Source organism: Gorilla gorilla, chromosome 17, assembly GCF_029281585.2.
Source record: "Gorilla gorilla gorilla isolate KB3781 chromosome 17, NHGRI_mGorGor1-v2.1_pri, whole genome shotgun sequence".
In the NCBI taxonomy this organism is placed as follows: Eukaryota; Metazoa; Chordata; class Mammalia; order Primates; family Hominidae; genus Gorilla; species Gorilla gorilla.
In genome coordinates this window covers 51,639,067-51,658,366 of record NC_073241.2, presented here as the reverse complement: position 1 = coordinate 51,658,366, position 19,300 = coordinate 51,639,067, and the positions used below count along the sequence as shown (strand labels likewise).

Here is a 19,300-nt window from a genome sequence, read left to right as displayed (position 1 = left end):
CTGGTGCTCCCCTTACAGACACTACTCTTTGCCTAGGGAAAGGATGCTTTCAGTAGGACATAAGCAACATAGGGCAGAGATTTGGTATGCATTGTTCCCTAGTGTATCCCCAGCACTGAGAACAGTGCTAAACCTTAGTAGGAGGAGCTAAATATATTTTTAGTGAATTAATTTAGAGCTTTTCCCTACTTATTTCAAGGTGAAACTTAATCCCATTTCTTCAAGAAGTTGTAATTTCTCCATCCAATGTTCTTTATAGTTTTATTGTAGTTTGTACCTTGTTTTAGTTTTTGTCTTTAATACATAGATTTCTTTGCGACTAGATCACGAGTTCTTGCTAGTCTTTGTCAGAACATAATCCAAAGATTTTCTACATCAATTTTACCTATAGCACTTAATTTAAAATGTTGTGTACTAGGCTCCACTCCAGATCTACTAAATCAGAATCTCTGGAGTTGGACCCCAGGAATCAACACATTTTACCAGTTCCCCAGATGATTCAGGTGTACACTGAGGTCTGAAAAGCATGTGGAGACCTTATGCATCTTCCTTTCATTGTGTTTTGAGTTCTCAGTAAACGCTTGTTATGTTAAATGGAATTGAATTGAATGAAGTGATTGCCATAGTGATGATGCAACTAATTTACTTGTTGATTTTGAAGTGCATCACCTTCACAGAGGAGACAATAGATGGAATTAAAGTTACCTGAGTTTCTCAATAGGAAAACAGAAAACACATTTAAAAACAAACAAAAAGCCCATGAAAATTATGCATGTCAGTTAATGATTTTAGTGTAAATTTCATTGACATGAGCACACAGAGAAAGCTGTGCAACATATAAGTATACATTATAATGAACATCTTCAAAATGAACACAACCACGTAACCAGTACCCAGTCAAGAAATAGAACATGACTCATGTTCCAGAAGCCCCTTCCTGTCCCTTTCCTGTCACTAGCCTCCTTTCAGGGTAGCTGCTAGCCAAACTTCTAACAACATGGATTTGTTTTACTGTTTGTTTGCTCATATGTATTTCTCTCTCTCTCTCTCTCTCTCTCTCTCTCTCTCTCTCTCTCCGTATTGTCATAGTTCATTCATTCTCACTGCTGTATAATACTCCATCATGTGAATATAGCACAGTTTGCTTATCCACACTACTATACATGAATATCTGAGTTGTTCTCAGCTTGAGGTTATTATGAAAAGTGCTGCTATTAATATTCTTGGATATTTCTCTTCATGAATACATGTATATTTTTCTGTTGGGTATATATCTAAGAGTGAAATTGCTGCATCATAGGGTATACAAATGTCTGTCCAGCCTGAGTAAATACTGGCCCAATCTTCACACTTCTTTGTATTCATGTCATCATAATGCCTTCCCACACTGGCTCGGGGCTTGGTCATTTGGCTTGCTTTGGCCAATGGACAGTGGAAAAGTTGGTACCAGTAGTGCTCCTACAAGCAAGCACTTGCTTTTTTCACTCTCTCTCTCTCGTCTGTGACTACCCCTCCAGGTGAGCCTGCCGAAGGATCTGAAGGACATGAGGAGAGCTGAGCCATCCTGGACAGGCCATCGCACTAGCCAGCCCCAACCATTCTGCCAGCTGCAAGCACAAGCCCAGGTAGAATTGACTGAGCTTAACCCAGAGCCGCAGAGCTGCCCACCTGATCTATAAACGTGTATAAAATAATAAATGGTTGCTTTTTTCTTTCTTTTTTTTTTTTGACGAAGTCTTGCTCTGCCGCCAAGGCTAGAGTGCAGTGTCACAATCTCAGCTCACTGTAAACTTCGCCTCCTGGGTTCAAGTAATTCTCCTGCCTCAGCCTCCTGAGTAGCTAGAATTACAGGCACATGCCACCACGCCCGGCAAAATTTTGTATTTTTAGTAGATACGGGGTTTCGCTATGTTGGCCAGGCTGGTCTCGAACTCCTGACCTCAGGTGATCCACCCACCTTGGCCTCCCAGAGTGCTGGGATTACAGGCGTGAGCCACTGTGCCCTGCCAAATATTTACTTTTTTAAGTCACCAAGCTTTAGTGTAGTTTTGCCAAACAGATTCCCAAAGGGTGACACCAACTGACACTCCACAAATGTCTGAAGATCTGAAGTTCCACATCCTCATCAGTACTTGATATCGATTACATTATATGATATTTGACTATTTCTGACCTGCAAAGATTGCAGTTTCATATGGTCCAATAAATTTATTTCATTTTAATTTTTCTTCTAAGTGTGTAATAAAATCAATTGAGGATTTAATTTGCATTTTCTTAATGACGAATGATGTTGAGCACCCTTTCATTTGTTTATTAGTATATCCTCTTTTTAGAAGTACCTGTTCAAGGTTTTTTTCTATTTTTTTATTGGATTAACTGCCTTTTTTGCCACTAATCTGTAGGAATGAACACACACACACACACACACACACACACACAGAGCCATGCTGGATACAAGCTCTATGTCACCACACATGTGTACAGACGTCTTCTCCCACTCTGGGACTTTTCCTTTCCACTTCCTTAATGGTACATCTTAATAAAGAAAAGTTATTACTTTTAGTATAATTCAATTTACCCATTTTAACCTTTACAGTTGTCAACACTTCTTTGCCTACCCCAAGATCATGTAGCTGTTCTTAAAAGCTTTGTTATTTTGCTTTTCACACTTAGATAAATGATGCACTTGGAATTGATTTTTTATGTATGATATGAGTAGGAGTCAGGATTCATCCTGGTGCCAAGTGGGTACCCAACTGACCTGGATGTTCATTGAAAAGGCAGTGGGTTGCAGAGTTTGGCTTGCATAGCTCTCACTGGGAGGTAGCACGGTGTCATCGGAGGAGTTCCTACTGGGCTCTAGTCCCAACTCTGCTACCAGCTCACTGGCTCTGTGACCCTGGGCAGGTCACCACAGCTGTCTCCGTTTACCCATATGTAAAATGAGGTTAAATTAGATCACCTTCATTGTTCCTTGCAGACGCATAAGATCAGGCAGAAGTGATGTCAGACTCCAAACATGACATGATTACTTCTGGGACCTCAGGGAGAGTATTTAACTTATCTGAGTCCCAATTTCCTTACCTAAAAGATGGGAGCAATTGTACCCATATCTAGGGCTGTTGAAAAATAAGAAAGAAGATGTACATGAAGTTCTGTACTTGGCACATTATGTTGTTCAACAAAAGGTAACACCTGTGGTTGTTAATAGTCATTCTGGAAATATTAAGGAGAATTTGCCTTTATTTAATTTCAGTAAAAATGTAATTGGTGTCTCTAAACTTAATTACTAATTCAAATTTGTTTATGTTTGCTTGGCATTAAAGTTAAGTAGCCCTGTGATGAGAACTTTGATTTTGCCCCATCTTCTTTAGTCCTAAGAGGTACTGTCCCGTAAAGAAGGCTAAAAATAAAGACAGAAGTTACACGGATATAAAATCAGCTTTCTTGAAATTGCTAACCATTAACCTTGAATTTAAGAGTTTTTCCTAAACACTTGTAGAACCCAGGAAAGAATGGAATGTCGCAATTATACAGCCACGATGATAGTTGTCCGTGATGGATTATTAGTCTGAAATTATTAACTTTCCACAGACAAACCCAGGATTTCCCCGATTTCCTGAGCCCCCGCCATTTAAGGTAGTACCCCTCCCTCATTCTTGTCTCACTCTGTTTTTCTTCATAGCAATTACAACTCCCTGACATATTTTCCTGTCTTTTTGTTAATTGTCTGTTTTTCCTTCAACTAGAACGTTAGCTCCATGGGAGCAGGAGCTTTGTTTAATTTACCTTGTATCTCAGCACCTAGAAGAATGCCTGGTACATGGCAGACATTCAGTAAGTATTGTGGAATAAATGAATGAAGGCAAAGTAGGAACCACATAAAATATGTATCAAAAGTAGTAATTATGTTCAATTAGGTCCATGCTGCATTTAACATGACATAGAAATCAATAATGTATTTGGACTGCAGCACCTCTGTCAACGCCAAACTCCAATTCTTATAGATGTTCAGTAATAACACTACCACAAAAATATTAGCTCTGTTAATAATCAACACATTTTGCATAAGTGTGCCTTTGGGAACTATGAGAAGGAAATTGATATTTCCCACATATATATGCTGTCATTGTTTTTTTAAAGAGAAACTCTTCAATAAACACAATTACCGAAGGAGAAAATTATTTAAAAAGCTGGGTGTTTTGCAAATAAAAGTAGACATGGAAATCATGTTTTTATTATAAACAAATATTAAGTTTTACGTGTTGGCTATTAAAAAGTTATTCAGTTTTTCCTTTACCAAAATAAATTGTTAATTAAGATAGACAAAAACCAGGAAACATTGAAGTTAGTCATTTAATTTCCTCACTTATTCAGAGCTGCCTGGAGTCATTTCCTGCAGGAATTCCATGTCTTCCCATTGAAGTGTTTCAGCAGCTGGTAACAAAATCATCCACACAGGCGGTGGGTGACACTCCAGGCTCCGATTGCAAATCAGGTTTTTATACTCACAATGGAACCAGATCGAGTTTAGAAATAAATCTAAATTCCTTCTAGAATGCTGTTTCTGCATTGCTCTAAGGGGGAATTTGGTCCAGTGGGAGGAACTGTAGACAAGGAAACCTGATTTCTACATTTGGCTCAGCACTAATTGTGTGACCTTAAATTTAACCTCCTGTGCACTAATAGCCTCGTCTATGTAAGGGTAATAACATTTAAATTTTACCTACCAAATTGTTTCTAAGATGGAAGAATCAGCCAAACTCAGAATGCAGCTATTTTTGTAGAAGTGCATGACTCCAATATATACTATTAATTTTTTTATTTTTTATTTTTATTTTTCTTAATATTTTTTGAGATGAAGTTTCACTCTTGTTGCCTAGGCTGGAGTGCAGTGGCACAATCTCAGCTCACTGCAACCTCTGCCTCCCTGGTTCAAGTGATTCTCCTGCCTCAGCCTCCTGAATAGCTGGGATTTACAGGTGTCCACCACCACACCCACTTCACTTTTGTATTTTCAGTAGATACAGGGTTTCACCATGTTGGCCAGGCTGGTCTCAAACTCCTGACCTCAGGTGATCCACCCACCTAGGCCTCCCAAAGTGCTGGGACCACTGTGCCCAGCCAATATAAATTATTAATGACAACAACACTCAAGTCTTAAGAATAGAGACCTTGTCCAATAGTTTTTAGGATAGAGACCTTCATAGGATTAAACCGTGGCCAAAGCAATGCGGTAGATGACCTGGAAATCAGATAAAACTATGTCTTTTGCAGTATCATAAGAAAATTGGTAACTGTTCTTTACAGATCTGAAATGTACAAGCTTTTTTCTCATTCCTAAGTTGCTTATGTGGGAAACAGAAGCCAGTAAGTAAATCACACCATTAATTTTTGGGAAGAATAGCAAGGGATTTGATTAAACACACCCAGTGTAACTATACCGGGGGTGGGGGTGTGGGAGGATGGAACTAAAGTTCTGTAGATTGAGTGTTTGCGTGCCCCAAAATTCATATGTTGAAATCCTAACCCGCTATGTGATGCGCTGGGAGGTGGGACTCTTGGGAGGTGATGAGGTCATGAGGGGCCAACATGGAGTTAGTGCCCTTATAAAAGAAGCCCCAGAGAGCTCCCTCATGTCTTCCACCACATAAGAACACCATCTATGAACCAGGAAGCAAGCCCTCATTAGACATTGAATCTGCCAATGCCTTCCCAGCCTCCAGAACTGTGAGAAAGAAATGTGTGTTGTTTATAAGCCACCCAATTTATAGTATTTTTCTATAGCAGTCCAAATGGACTAAGACAGAAATGTACAACTTTTTCTTGTCCAAACATTTTCTTGATTGGACCAGTCAACCAGATGAGAAAGCTGAGTTGTTTCATATTTTGGCTAGCAATAACTGCACCAGTACTTCTTGATTGGAAAATAATCTACAGGCATGATTACTGAGCATATAATGAATTCTGGGTATATAGAAATGTTTCTCAAATATTGAGGTAGGTTGACTCTCTGTAACACTTTTATTTTAATTTTGTGTTCATTTGAATGGTAAGCTGAATAAATTTTTTTTTTTTGAGATGGAATCTCACTCTGTCAACCCAGGCTGGGGTGCAATGGTGCGATCTTGGCTCAGTGCAACCTCTGCCTCCCAGGTTCAAGCAATTATCCTGCCTCAGCCTCCCATGTAGCTGGGACTACAGGTGCCCGCCACCATGCCCGGCTAATTTTTTTTTTTTGTATTTTTAGTAGAGATGTGGTTTCACTATGTTGGCCAAGCTGGTCTTGAACTCCTGACCTCATGATCTGCCCGCCTCGGCCTTCCAAAGTGCTGGGATTTCAGGCGTGAGCCACCACACCCACCCAGCTGAACAAATTAATAAGTATAGTATAGCATTCATGTTTCGGGTCAGATTTCATGGGTTAAAATTCTTTATAAGCAGCATGGATTTGAGAATGCTATTGAACTCTGAGGCACTGTTTCCTTGTCTATAAAATGATGATGATAGCACCTTTCTCAGAGAGTTATTGTAAGAATTAAATGAGATAGTCTACATATAGGAAAGCACTTGGCACATAAAAAAGTTTGTAAATAATAGCTATTAATATTATTATGAGTATTTTCATTTGGATGACCATCTATAACAAAGTATTGCCACAGATTTCATAGCATCTACGTTTAAGGTCACATTGATGCCAAGTGGTATATTATTGTCACAGGTAAATGAGAAAGAAGAGAGGTTGGAACTAACACAGCAGTGATGTACTTGTGCCAGATGAAGTCCAATGACATGATATTTTATTGCATGAATGATGGTTTCGTAAGGTTCAAATAGAGCAAATGGATGGAAAATTGGAATGGTCATATAGAAAACCACAATATGGGCATGATAAATTGTAAACAGCCTGCCTCACAGCAGTCATGACCGTATTCCCATCCTGAACAGTGATTTAGTTGCAGCAAAATAGCATCTGTCAGATTAAATTAATATTAATTTAAATATGTGGGTTTATTTGCATTTAATTGTAAACTGTTTTCATTTTATAGTTGTATGGAAGCTATAAGTGGCAGGAGTTTATGCTTTGTTTTATACTTAAGCATATTTAAGTCGACACTGGGTTTGTGCAGATTTCATTTTCTTTAAGGATCTCTACATTACTCAATTTGGGGAAACATTGGTGTTTGATAGAGTGGGGCTGTGAATAATGTTGGGGGCTGTGCCTAATTACAAGATTCTAACATATTTGCAAGAGCCACTGTGTATGAGGCACTTATTGGGCACAAACAGTAATAAAATGCAAATCTTATCTAGTTAGGGAAGATAGGAATGTGTGTGTGTGTGAGAGAGGGAATGTGAAAGAGAAAGACAGAGAGAGAGACTAACAATATAGGGTGGCAGTAAGTGTGAAATGAACAGTATAAAAATTTTAAGAATTTGAGAGGGGGCCCCCTAGCAGATGGCTGAGATGGTTAGGTTTAGTTTTGTGGGGACATGAGATTTGAGCTAGGCCTTCAGTAACGATGGTAGAAGGTGGATCCATTTCCAGACTCAGGAAATGAATGCATGGAAGTAAGTAATAGTGTAAGCAAAGAAGGCAGTTGTGTTAGTTATATTCAGTAGTGTATTGCCTGATTTAGTGCAAAATAGTAAAATACATAAAGTTTTCCTCATATAAACTATATGTATGTATAAGTATATATACATACATGTATACATATGTATGTATATGTATATATATAAACTATATGTGTGTATACATATATATGTTTATATATGCATACACAGACATATATACATAGTAGTCCCCCCTTATCCATGGGGGATACATTCCAAGACCCTCAGTGGATGCCTGAAACTGCAGATAATACCAAACCCTATATACACTATGTTTTTGCCCATACATACATACCTATAATAAAGTTTAATTTATAAACTTTTTTCCCATACATACATACCTATAGTATGTATGTATTTTTTCCTTTACATTTCTTCCTATACATACATACCTATAATAAAGTTTAATTTATAAACTTTAAATTTTAAATGAAGTTTAATTTATAAACTTTAAACTTTAAATAAAGTTTAATTTATAAACTTTAAACTTTAAATAAAGTTTAATTTATAAACTTTAAACTTTAAATAAAGTTTAATTTATAAACTTTAAACTTTAAATAAAGTTTAATTTCTTTAAACTTTAAATAAAGTTTAATTTCTTTAAACTTTAAATAAAGTTTAATTTCTTTAAACTTTAAATAAAGTTTAATTTCTTTAAACTTTAAATAAAGTTTAATTTCTTTAAACTTTAAATAAAGTTTAATTTCTTTAAACTTTAAATAAAGTTTAATTTCTTTAAACTTTAAATAAAGTTTAATTTCTTTAAACTTTAAATAAAGTTTAATTTCTTTAAACTTTAAATAAAGTTTAATTTCTTTAAACTTTAAATAAAGTTTAATTTCTTTAAACTTTAAATAAAGTTTAATTTCTTTAAACTTTAAATAAAGTTTAATTTCTTTAAACTTTAAATAAAGTTTAATTTCTTTAAACTTTAAATAAAGTTTAATTTCTTTAAACTTTAAATAAAGTTTAATTTCTTTAAACTTTAAATAAAGTTTAATTTCTTTAAACTTTAAAGTTTAATTTCTTTAAACTTTAAATAAAGTTTAATTTATAAACTTTATTTAAACTTTAAATAAAGTTTAATTTATAAACTTTATTTAAACTTTAAAGTTTAATTTATAAACTTTATTTAAACTTTAAAGTTTAATTTATAAACTTTATTTAAACTTTAAAGTTTAATTTATAAACTTTATTTAAACTTTAAAGTTTAATTTATAAACTTTATTTAAACTTTAAAGTTTAATTTATAAACTTTATTTAAACTTTAAAGTTTAATTTATAAACTTTATTTAAACTTTAAAGTTTAATTTATAAACTTTATTTAAACTTTAAAGTTTAATTTATAAACTTTATTTAAACTTTAAATAAAGTTTAATTTTTATAAACTTTATTTAAACTTTAAATAAAGTTTAATTTTTATAAACTTTATTTAAACTTTAAATAAAGTTTAATTTTTATAAACTTTATTTAAACTTTAAATAAAGTTTAATTTTTATAAACTAAACTTGAAATAAAGTTTAATTTTTATAAACTTTATTTAAACTTTAAATAAAGTTTAATTTATAAACTTTATTTAAACTTTAATTTATAAATTTTATTTAAACTTTAAATAAAGTTTAATTTATAAACTTTATTTATAACAAAGTTTAATTTATAAACTTTATTTATAACAAAGTTTAATTTATAAACTTTATTTATAACAAAGTTTAATTTATAAACTTTATTTATAACAAAGTTTAATTTATAAACTTTATAACAAAGTTTAATTTATAAACTTTATTTATAACAAAGTTTAATTTATAAACTTTATTTATAACAAAGTTTAATTTATAAACTTTATTTATAACAAAGTTTAATTTATAAACTTTATTATAGGTATGTATGTATAGGCATAGTAAGAGATTAGAACAATTGTAACAATGTACTGTAATAACAAATATGTGAATGTGGTCGCTCTCGCTGTCTTTCTCAAAATATCTTATTGTGTTGTACTCACCTATTTTCAGACCGCGGTTGACCACTGGTAACTGAAACAGCAGAAAGCCAAGCTGTGGCTAAGGGGAGCTACTTTATATACATAGCTCCAGTTTCAAGTGACCCCACAGAAGAGTCGAGTGTCTGCCCACTAGCTTAGTAGGCAACTCACACTTTGCCCTTACAGCACCTAGGAGGTGCAATCTACGAGATCTGCCAAGTCACCTGCAAACTTCCTAGTAGCCTGGAATCGTGAGATGTCCCTCATTTTGATTAGTGAATATTGCCACAAATTGGCATTGTAGCTGTTAGGTTGAACTTTTACATTGGTTCTCAAAGGCCAGTGTTTTAAAAATTACGTAGAAGTGTTTTGTCCCTGAAAGATAATTAGGGATTCTTTACTCTCAGGTTAGTGTAAAAATGGGTAAAATGTCACATGTGTAATGTTTCTCTCCCCTATTTTCATATACCCATGGTGCCTACTGTTGCTAACCTGCTAGTAAATTCCCACAGATAACAAGTGAGCAATGACCCAGTAAACAAATATTAATAGAAATTCATAAAAAGTCAGTCGTATTTGGTTGATGTGTGTGTGCATGTCCATATTAATAATTTCATAATATGGTCATATTTCTTGCAATAACTTTTTGTGTTTATGCCTTGAAATTGAATATATTGGAACTCTGGTGTTCTGGGATGATTGTAGTGTTCTCTGAAAAGAGTATCATTGTTTCCAGAAGCCCCTTTGCTTACTCTGAGAACCAGTCTAAGAGATAACCTACCTTGACTTGAAATGGAATGATAAATATATCATTCAAACTTAACTTTTAAGCTTCTTGTTACTGAAATGTTTACCATGCCAAAACATTTTGCCACATAAATTATGCCCTCATATCAGTTAATGGAGAAACAGCTGGCAGAGCAACCATGGGGAACACCAGCCAATACAGACAACATTTGTTACTTAACAACAAAAAAATTATAAGCAAAAACATAACCTATATTTAAAACCTAATTGGAGACCGGGTGCGGTGGCTCACGCCTGTACCCAGCACTTTGGGAGGCTAAGGTGGGTGGATCACATGAACCCAGGGGTTTGAGACTAGGCTGGGCAACACAGAAAGACCCTGTCTCTACTAAAAATACAAAAACTAACCAGGCATGGTGGCACATGCCTGTAGTCCCAGGTACTTGAGAGGCTGAAGCCTGAGAATTGCTTGAACCGGGGAGGCAGAGGTTGCAGTGAGCCAGGATCACACCACTGCACTCCAGCCTGGGTAACAGAGTGAGACTGTCTCAAAAAAAAAAAAAAAAAAAAAAAAAAAAAAAACCTAATTGGAGATTGCACTTACGTAGTTGTACCAGACACTATGTAAGTGTCATGCCTCCCCCATGCTCTTTGAAATAGAAATATACTCTACACAGTCCCTCAGAAGGTCTTAGGATTGTGTCAAGTTTGCCCACAGAGATATATTTTTATTGCCTTTTTTCTCTCTTCCCTGGTTCACTTCCTCACTGCATTTCCCAGGATCACCTTCCAAACAAACACTCTGCACACAAATCCTTGTCTCAGACTCTGCTTTCGAGAAATTCAAAGCAAGTTATTAGTATACCTAAAAAATATCTCACTGATCCCGGGAGTAGTCCAAGGGAAAATAATAATAGTGAATATGTCCTTATTAAAATAATAATGGCCATCATTATTGAGTGCTTACTATGTGCCAGCCATTGTACTAAAACCTCTACTTAGAGTATCTCAGTTGATCCTCATTGTAATCATGTGAATTAGGTGATATTATTTCCACTTTACACACAATAAAACTAAAGCATGGGGAGGTTTGGTCACTTGCTCAAGGTGACAAGTAAATGCCAGGGCTGGGGTTCAAACCCAAATCCTTTGTGCTTTTTTTTTTTTTCACTAGCTCATGCGAGTGTGGTTTTGTCATTTATACCACAATTATGATAATAATATTTTTTAAATGATCAACCCACAAGAAACACCTTTGTAGTAAGTATAGACATAGGAAGAGATAGAACCCCCTTGTTCTCAACATGTGTCTTTTCAATCTCAGAGAAAATAAATGTAAAGCAGTTATGCAATTTTTTTTTTTTGAGACAAGGTCTTGCTCTGTCACTTAAGCTGGAGTGCAGTGGCATGATCATGGTTCACTGCAGCCTCAACTTCCTAGGTTCAAGTGATCCTCCCTCCTCAGCCTCTCGAGTAGCTGGGACTATAGGCACATGCCACCACTCTCAGCTATTTTTTTGTATGTTTAGTAGAGACAGAGTTTTGCCATATTGCTGAGGCTGGTCTCAATTACGTGATTTTTTAAAAATCAAAATTAATCTGGTACAGGTTTTGTTTTTAATCCAAGCCATCTCCATTCTTTACTTTGGATCATAAAGATTAATCATTAAAGCATTTGCTTTCTTAAGTTTCCAAGTTCTCAAGAACAGGTCTGGAATCCAAGACATTTCTGCGTTGGCTCAGCCTCTGGGCTCATTGGCCCCCTTGCAGTTTTGCCACTGGTCACACTGGTGCATGTACCCAGCATCCCTAGGACTGAAGTGGAGAAATCAAGAGGGACAAGCTCTGGTCCCCACCCAGCCATGGGAGCAGGAACACACAACCTGGTGGTGCTCCAGCTGCCTTGTTTCCTCATTCATAAAAAGGGAGTTTTATGAGCTCTAACCGTGCTAAACTTCTCTAGAGGTCCCTAAAGGGTTTTCCTTTTCCTTATTGCACCAGTAAGATAGGAACAAATTTTTGTTTGAAGCAATACACAAGTATACAGAATAAAGTATGACGAGTCCCCAGGCCATCAACCCACCACCTTTCCCACTTCCTTCAGCAGAGGTTTCTACTATCGCTAGGGTGATGTGTATCATTCTAGTATTTTCCCATGCAAGGTGTCATGAATGTTTTTGTGGCATGATGACACAGAGCCCTTGGGATTGGCCGGGTTCCAGAGTGTGACCAACATGCATATCTTCTCCACATTCAGGGGAAATGGAGCCTGTAGCAAAAGAGAAAGTGAATTACTAATTGGATTTATGGCCATTACTCCCAGAGCAGCCCTCTGCCCTCAGTCATCTCGATAGCAGTTCAGATATAATCTCTGTCTGCAAAAGATCCAGAAGACTCAGTAAGGAGAAAGCTGGTACATCTCCTGTTCACCCAATAAAAAGTCAGATTGTTATTAAACTGTCCCTGAAGCTACTGTGATTTACATTCATGTTAATGGTTCTCTTTGTAGAGCAGTCCCTTTAATGGGGGATGCCCTCCGGTTCCTGTTAGTTGCATTTAAAATAAATATTACACCATCTCCAGCTGTCCAGCTCTCCTTGCATGCTTTGATTTGCCACTGAAAGTATAGAGACCAGATATTTTCCCCTGAGAAGTGCTCACACATTCAAGGATCCCAACACATTATTGATGTAGTAAAGAGATAGAGGTAACCCACTTGTCCATCACTGGGAGAATGTGGATGGATATTATGGAATAGGATAAACAATCGGAAGCAATGAACTAGATGGATATAAATAAATGTATGGAGAACTTAAAAGCACTGAGTAAAAAGCAAGAAATAGAATGAAGTGCATAGAACAATGCTATGTATATAATTCACATATGTATACATATGCAAATGTACTCATGCCTATGTAAAATAATGTTATGTACATTTTTCAAGGACATATGTATACCCAAGGACATATACCAAACAGAATAGTGTTATATCTCTGGGGCAGAAAGAAATGAGGATGAAAGAAGAAAGAGAAAAATTATCAACGAACACCGAAGCAGCTCTTACAAGGAATGATGAACTGAAGATGATGCTACGAAAACTTAATGCTTTGTTCCTGAGAGGCAGTGAATAAATACCAAATGAATAAAAGCACAAAGTCACCTTTTACTTTTCTTTCCCTTCAACTTAAATTCCATTACTAATAAGCATTTATAGACCGCTTTCTATCCATGTGACACGATCCCACCTTGAACAAGTCGCTTTACCTCGCTGAGCCTCAGTTCCTTTAATGGTAAAAATAACAAAGGAAAGGAAGCATGAACGACATTATTCCAACATCACAATGTTGTAAGTATAATTTCTAAGACTGAAGCAAGGCAACATCTGAGGCCTGGCACACAATGGGCACTGGGCAAGCACATCATTTTATTTTTAAAGTTCTGGGGTACATGTGCAGAATGTGCAGGTTTGTTACATAGGTAAACGTGCGTCATGGTGGTTTGCAGCACTTATCAACCCATCACCTAGGTATTAAGCTAAGCATGCATTAGTTATTTATCCTAATGCTCTCCCTCCCTCCACCCCACCCCCTAACAGGCCCCAGTGTGTGTTGTTCCCCTCCCTGTGTCCGTGTGTTCCCATTATTCAGCTTCCACTTATAAGTGAGAACATGTGGTGTTTGGCTTTCTGTTCCTGCATTAGTTTGCTGAGGATAATGGCTTCCTGCTCTATCCACATCCCTGCAGAGGACATGACCTGGTTCCTTTTTATGGCTGCATAGTATTCCATGGTGTATATGTACCACATTTTCTTTATCCAGACTATTATTGATGGGCATTTGGGTTGATTCCATGTCTTTGCTATTGTGAATAGTGCTGCAATGAACATATGCATGCATGTATCTTTGTATTAGAAAGATTTATATTCCTTTGGGTATATACATAGTAATTGAATTGCTGGTATTCAAATGGTATTTCTGGTTCTAAAACTTTGAGGAATTGCCACACCATCTTCCACAATGGTTGAAGTAATTTATATTCCCACCAACAGTGTAAAAGGGTTCCTATTTCTTTGCAACCAAGCCAGCATTGGTTGTTTCATGACCTTTCAATAATCACCATTGTGACTGGTGTCAGATGGTATCTCATTGTGGTTTTGATTTGCATTTCTCTAATGATCAGTGATGGTGAGCTTTATTTGATCTTTGTTGGCAGCATGAATGTTTTCTTTTGAGAAGTGCTTGTTCATGTCCTTTGCCCACTTTTCAATGGGGTTGTTTGGTTTTTTCTTGTAAATTTGTTTAAGTTCCTTGTAGATTCTGGATATTAGACCTCTGTCAGATGGATACATTGCAAACATTTTCTCCCACTCCGTAGGTTGCCTGTTCACTCTGATGATAGTTTCATTTGCTGAATCACACCATTTTTTTTCACCTATGGAGAATGGGAAAACAATCAGGCCCAAGCAGGGCAAAGTCAATTGCTCCTTGACATTTATCCCTAACTTACCTACAGGGCCACAGGAGGCAAACAACTGTGACTGCCACATGATGTTCAATTATCCTCTGCCCCTGTATGAGAGAGGTGGAGATCTGGCTACAACCATCACCCCATTAATGACCACCATCAATTTGGCATAACTAACACAGGTGCCCCCTTTCTCTTCCTCCCCTGCAAAGCTGCAAGCTGACTTGCAGGTAACCTACCCAATCTGATGGGCCCATTCTGCAGACTATGAGATAGACTCTTCTAAGATTTGAGGTTCAAGGTCTAACACGTAAAATCAAGGTAGCACTGTCACCCGCAAGGTTCCTGACCACCCCCACACCCAAATTCTCTGTATCCGCCTCAATCCAAAGAATCACTTAAAGCTTTGTTTTATGTGGCTGGAGAGGAAAGGCATGTGCCTCTGCCCTCTCTTTCTAAAACAGTCTATAAAAAGCCTGAGAAAATATTCTTGTTCACTGGCTGAGAAATCCAAGGTTTTCCTTGCAAACAAAAGTCAACAACCATGAAAACAAGCAAAGCAGGAAATTGGACTGGACAAAATGGTGGTCCAATCTCCTTGCTCACTCTGAGCAGATAAAGAGCAAGCTAGGGCTGAGCCTGGCCTCTTCAGAGGAACAAGAGATTCTTGGGCAGCTTGAGGGAAGGAGCACCTGAATGAAGGATGGAAATGAGTGGAGATCTCCCAGGAGGCTGCATCCTGACAATGGCATCATCAGCATACGCGCAAGAAGCCCATAGAACTCTCTCCAGCCTCAGGGTTGACTTCACGCTAGTGAGTTTTAGGAATTCTCTTGAGTTGCACTTTAAGTCAAATAAAATTGCTATGGAAAAACTGAGAGGACATCAGAGAGCAAGAGAGAGCTCAATCACACTGTTTGATTTTCTTTCCCTCCTTAAAAGGGTAGCAATCCCAGAGTTTCAATGGACCACAAATGACAAGTCTGCATGAACACAAGGTTGAATTTTTCACTGAAAAAAAAATGTATCACTGTGGCTGTCTGTAATCAGATGGCCTTCCATGACCAGTTTGACCAGTTAATCCTGTGGTTCAAGCGAAAACCTTTGGTTTTCCATTTTACATATGTAGCGGACCCAGAAAGCATTAAGAGGAAAGCTGTCAATGGCATTTAAAGTAAACCCAGGGTGAACAACTTCAAAAGAATAATGTATTATTCCTGGCCTCCTTCCCCATGGGCATTTTGCACATACTTCCTGATTTGCACCCAAGTATGCAGATTTCAAAGTCATAATAAAGGTCTCACTTCTCTACCCTTTAAGAAAAATAAAGTCAAGTGCACCGGCCTAGATAAAGTCATTTTAGTTGTTCAATCCCCACCTGGCCTGGGCACCAATGTAGTTTGGGACCATTTTTTTTTCTTTTAATCCATCATGTCCTCATGGTAGCCCCGAGCTTTTTTTGGAAAATGGTTAACAGATGATGTGAGGCCTTGCTGTTCATACCCTGCCATCCAGAGAGGGAAGCAGAATAGAAGGTGTTAAGTTGAAAGAAACCAACATTTGTCAAGTGCCCATTATGTGCCAAGGAAGGGGGAAGGGAGGCTTTTTTTGAACTAGAAGAAAAGAAACTGGATCTTAGGAGGCCCAGGATAGAACCAACTGGGCTCAGCTTCATCTGCTCATCACCTCCCTACCTACCAGGCCCTTGGGGGAATTTAGAATCAGGGGAAGGATAGAGATCATGGAGTGCTCACCGTTGGCCAAGAGACACACTATTTCAGGAATATACATAATCCCAACATGCAAAAATGTCAAGAGGAAGAAATTGGAAGGATGAAGCCATTGAAGAATCCATTAGCAAGGGTCTGTAGAGCCTGGAAAGCACAAGGTTGTATAAATATGAAACTCACGAGGCAACATGGAGGAGCAATGAGGTGGCTGGGCAAGCTGCCATATCCCAGCACCTGTTACTCCAGCAGAGACACAGGAAAGACACAGCCAGAGAATTCCATCACACAAGAGTTTATTAATTAATTCATTCATTCATTAAATGTTTTTTGAGCATTTACTATGTCTTGGTCACCGTGCAAAGGTACAAAAGATATTTAAGATATAGTCCCTGCCCTTAAATGAGCTCATATTCTGATGGGGAACCACCTATTTTAAAAGATAAAATGCAGTGCCAGCCGGGCGCGGTGGCTCACGCCTGTAATCCCAGCACTTTGGAAGGCCGAGGTGGGTGGATCACGAGGTCAGGAGATCGAGACCATCCTGACTAACATGGTGAAACTTCGTCTCTACTAAAAAATACAAAAAATTAGCCGAGCATGGTGGCGGGCGCCTGTAGTCTCAGCTACTCGGGAGGCTGAGACAGGAGAATGGCGTGAACCCGGGAGGCAGAGCTTGCAGTGAGCCGAGTTCGCGCCACTGCACTCCAGTCTGGGTGACAGGGCGAGACTCCGTCTCAGAAAAACAAAAGAAAACAAAACAACAACAACAAAAAAAACGCAGTGCCAGGTGCTCATGTCTGTAATCTTAGCACTTTGGGAGGCCAAGGAGGGAGTATCACTCGAAGCCAGAAGTCTGAGAGTGACTTGGACAACATAGTGAGATCCTGTCTCTACCAAAAAGAAAAAAAAATTAGCCGAGTGTTGTGGTGTGCATCTGTAGTCCCAGCTGCTCGGGAGGCTGAGGTGGGAGGATTGTTTGAGCCTAGGAGTTTGAGGCTGCCGTCAACTATGATCATGCCACTACACTCTAGCCTGGAAGTCAGAGTAAGATCCTGTCTCTAAAAACAAAACAAAACAAAATACAAACTAATTGCAAAAATAGAGTATTGCAATGTGTATTCAGGGTATAATCAGAGGCAGCAAAGCCAGGAAACTCTTCAAGTAGAATCCTTAGGAGTTTTTCTAAACGCAACTCTGATTTTCTTAGAATTTAGACATCTTACTTCCTGCTTCCGGAATTATAGTGCCTGTTACCTTAGACTGTTAAATTGCTGAGAGTGTGAAGATTTTTCTGCATCTTCATGGGTATCTGCAACATGAAAATAAAAGGATTAAAAATATCTTCAGAAACAATAAACAAGCTAGAAAGCCAAATGATCTTTGGAAAGAAAAGTTGAGAGTCTCTTATTAGACATTAAAACCTCCTACAATGTTAATTAAAACGTGGTATCAATTGAGCAATGGATAGAAAATTCAGTGCACAATATATAGCATGCCCAAAAACATTCACAAATACATGTAGTAGTTTAGTATATGGAAAAGTTTCCAACTCAAATTAGTAATGAAAGTCTGGGTTATTCAATAAATAGCGGTAAGTACCATTTGCAAAGATATCCATTTTATAATATAATGACACATCTTTCCCATCTATATCAAAATTAATTCCAGATGGACCAATAATTTAAGTGTTTGTAAAATAAATCTTCAAGTTGCTAAAGTAAAATATGGGTGATGATTTATGAAACCCAAGCACAGAAGGATTTCCTAAGAATGACTAAGAATTAATCAGCATTAGAGGATAATGCTGATAGATTTTACTCCGTGTAAAGAAAGAATGTATGGTGTCACTGCCTCCCATTGACTTGAGGCAAAGGGTGAGAAAATGTCAGGGAGACACTCTGAGCAGACACGTTGACACTGGGGGAGGGCGGGTTTGCTGTCTTCATTTTCCAACAATAATCATGTATTATTGTGTAATAAATAAAAGGATATTATTTTTTACAGTAAATATCTGAGAACTCAATTTTCTTTTTCTTTTTTTCTTTTTCTTTTTTTCTTTTTCTTTTTTTTTTTTTTTGAGATGGAGTCTTGCTCTGTTGCCCAGGCTGAAGTGCAGTAATGTGATCTCTGCTCACTGCAACCTCTGGCTCCCAGGTTCAAGCGATTCTCCTGCCTCAGCCTCTTGAGTAGCTGGGATTACAGGCACCCACCACCACATCCAGCTAATTTTTTTTTTTTTTTTTTTGTATTTTAGTAGAGATGGGGTTTTTCCTTGTTGGCCAGGCTGGTCTCAGACTCCTGACCTCAGGTGTTCCACCCACCTTGGCCTCTCAAAGTGCTAGGATTACAGGCATGAGCCACCAAGCCTGGCCTGAGAACTCAATTTTCGAAGTATTTTTCCCTTGACTCATCTAAAAAACAAACAAAAACTAAAGTTGATATGTTCCCAGTTAATTATACTCTTTTTAAAAAATTCATTTGTTTATTTATTTAGAGATGGAGTTTTCCTCTTGTTGCCCAGGCTGGAGTGCAGTAGCGCAATCTTGGCTCACTGCAATCTCTACCTCCCGAGTTCAAGTGATGCTCCTCCCTCAGCCTCCCAAGTGCTGGGATTACAGTTGCCTGCCACCATGCCCAGCTAATTTTTTTGTTTTTTTAGTAGAGACGGGATTTCACCATATTGGCCAGGCTGGTCTCGAACTCCTGATCTCAGGCGATCCACCCTCCTTGGCCTCCCAAAGTGCTGGGATTACAGGCGTGAGCC

The 19,300-nt window shown here is 37.6% G+C and overlaps 1 long non-coding RNA gene across 1 annotated transcript; it reads left to right on the top strand.

Moving 5' to 3' along the window:
* The first annotated feature begins 1,438 nt into the window (after window positions 1–1,438).
* On the top strand, window positions 1,439–13,407 carry LOC134757395 (uncharacterized). Its single transcript, XR_010131280.1, has 3 exons — window positions 1,439–1,625; window positions 3,750–3,837; window positions 13,287–13,407. It is a non-coding gene; the product is annotated as an uncharacterized lncRNA (long non-coding RNA).
* The last annotated feature ends 5,893 nt before the right edge of the window (window positions 13,408–19,300 follow it).